The sequence below is a fragment of the Cyclopterus lumpus genome, chromosome 17 (assembly GCF_009769545.1).
Source record: "Cyclopterus lumpus isolate fCycLum1 chromosome 17, fCycLum1.pri, whole genome shotgun sequence".
Taxonomy (NCBI): domain Eukaryota; kingdom Metazoa; phylum Chordata; class Actinopteri; order Perciformes; family Cyclopteridae; genus Cyclopterus; species Cyclopterus lumpus.
In genome coordinates, this window is record NC_046982.1 from 22090206 (window position 1) to 22093269 (window position 3064).

Genomic DNA, 3064 nt, shown 5'->3' on the forward strand with positions numbered 1-3064 from the left:
AATATAAAAATCTGAAAATATAGAAATATAAAAATATAAACAATATATATATAGACTTTAACTAGATGTTTACTCCATACACAGATTTCTTATTGTTACTAGTTTAAGAGACTCAAAATAAAATAAAAAACAACTGAAAAATTAGTTTAAGAAATTAAGAATTCTTTATATTACATTTTCCCTATGAGATTTTAAAAAAAAATGTAATAATCAATTTCAAAATAAGGGGTAATATTTCAGCGTTGGTGTGGTGTTGGCTCTAGTTTTGAGATGTATTATGTAATAAAGATGTTATTGGCATAATACAAGAGTGTTACAGATTCATACTGCCACTACGCTCACATGATGGAGTGTTTTTTTTAACAAATAATTTGAACAAATTACAGTTTTTCTCGATTGCTAAGAACAACTTACCAGAGCGGTCCAGAGCCACACTTCTTACAGTGGAGGTAACAAACCAGAGTGACATCGGAGCCGCAGATCAGTGAAGAGAGGAGTGAAGAGAGGAGTGAAGAGAGGAGTGAAGAGAGGAGTGAAGAGAGGAGTGAAGAGAGGAGTGAAGAGAGGAGTGAAGAAAGGAGTGAAGAGAGGAGTGAAGAGAGGAGTGAAGAGAGGAGTGAAGAAAGGAGTGAAGAGAGGAGTGAAGAAAGGAGTGAAGAAAGGAGTGAAGAAAGGAGTGAAGAGAGGAGTGAAGAGAGGAGTGAAGAGAGGAGTGAAGAGAGGAGTGAAGAAAGGAGTGAAGAGAGGAGTGAAGAAAGGAGTGAAGAGAGGAGTGAAGAGAGGAGTGAAGAAAGGAGTGAAGAAAGCAGTGAAGAGAGGAGTGAAGAGAGGAGTGAAGAGAGGAGTGAAGAGAGGAGTGAAGAGAGGAGTGAAGAAAGGAGTGAAGAGAGGAGTGAAGAGAGGAGTGAAGAAAGGAGTGAAGAGAGGAGTGAAGAAAGGAGTGAAGAAAGGAGTGACGAGGAGTGAAGAGAGGAGTGACGACGCACACTGTCAGCTAATCATGACACAGACAACGGGATTCAATTCAATAAAGAGAAATCATTTGTAAACAGATAACAAGTCGATCAACGAGAGACATTTAAAGTGAACATTGTTGGCGTTCTGCAAACCAAACCAAGTTCTATAAAGAGCAACGAAACACACGTTGAACCTACGAGGTGGAACAAACACACGACTTTCACCCAGGAGACTGTTGGTCATGTGACACTAGAAGTAAAGGCTGACTTTACTTTACGAAACATTGTTACCATGAAGTTACCAAGGAGGTTGGTTGACGGTAGTTACATTTTAATGTTACTTTGTTACGTTACATTGTACTGCAACGTTACATTGTTACGTTACATTGTTACGTTACATTGTTACGTTACATAGTTACGTTACATAGTTACGTTACATTGTTACGTTACATTGTTACGTTACATAGTTACGTTACATTGTTATGCAACGTTACATTGTTCCGTTACATTGTTCCGTTACATTGTTACGTTACATTGTTACGTTATATTGTTACGCAACGTTACATTGTTACGTTACATTGTTACGTTACATTGTTACGTTACATTGTTATGCAACGTTACATTGTTACGTTACATTGTTACGTTACATTGTTACATTACATTGTTACGCAACGTTACGTTACATTGTTGCGTTACATTGTTACATTACATTGTTACGTTACATTGTTACGTTACATTGTTACGTTACATTGTTATGCAACGTTATGTTACATTGTTACACAACGTTACGTTACATTGTTACGCAACGTTACGTTACATTGTTACGCAACGTTACGTTACATTGTTACGCAACGTTATGTTACATTGTTACACAACGTTACGTTACATTGTTACGCAACGTTACGTTACATTGTTACGCAACGTTACGTTACATTGTTACGCAACGTTACGTTACATTGTTACACAACGTTACGTTACATTGTTACGCAACGTTACGTCTCAAAACCTAAATCTTTTCTGTGTGTTTCTTCGAGGGAGATATGAGGGTTCAGAAACGTTGACGTTCACATATCCTCAGTTTGTCTCGTGTTCAAACAGAGCCCAGTCATACAAGTTTCAATTAAATACTTTATTAATAACTACCGCAATTGAAAAGACAAAAAATAAAAAAATAAAGTAAGAATACATTTGCATATTATATCATCAAATCAAAATATTCAAAGTGTTCTAATGCAGAATAGAAAAGGCAATTTGTTACAAACTGGAATGAGAAAAATGATGCACAGCTCCGAAGGCCACGAGTGTAAAGTTGTCCAAACTTCCTTAAAATAAAACCTAAGAACACAGAAAAGCTGCTTTAAGTAACTCACACAAAGCTGTTCGTAATATCCGATCTTCACGTATGGAAAGATGTTCTTCTCTTTCTCAGAGTGTCATGTTATCTACCTGTAATAATAACCCTATTGTCTGTGAGGCCATAAAGGAACCGTCAGTAAATATTAAAAGACACCATGCAGCAACTTTTGTGTTATTTTTGATGTTGTTATTTGTGTTTAGCTCGCTGTCCCAGGCTGGTGTCATAAGTCATGTTTAAGTTATGGTTCAACGCTGTCTTCAGATTAAAGGTTTTTGGCACATTTTTCTCTTTGTGCTTTGATCCAGACAAAAAGAAAACTTCATACACAAAACATTAATAATACTCAACAGCATATCATGTAGTTAACTTCATTTGTCTAGACTTGCCCACCCGTCCTGACATATTGAGGCAAATCTAACGGCGAACGTTGATAATGGACAGATTAGTAAAAATTGGGTGGAACATGGAAAAAGGAGAACCAGAGGAGTCGCCCCCTGGTGGTCAGGAGAGAGAATGCAGCTTTAACACATGAAGCATAGACTTCTATACAACCAGAGGAGTCGCCCCCTGGTGGTCAGGAGAGAGAATGCAGCTTTAACACATGAAGCATAGACTTCTATACAACCAGAGGAGTCGCCCCCTGGTGGTCAGGAGAGAGAATGCAGCTTTAACACATGAAACATAGACTTCTATACAACCAGAGGAGTCACCCCCTGGTGGTCAGTAGAGAGAATGCAGCTTTAACACATGA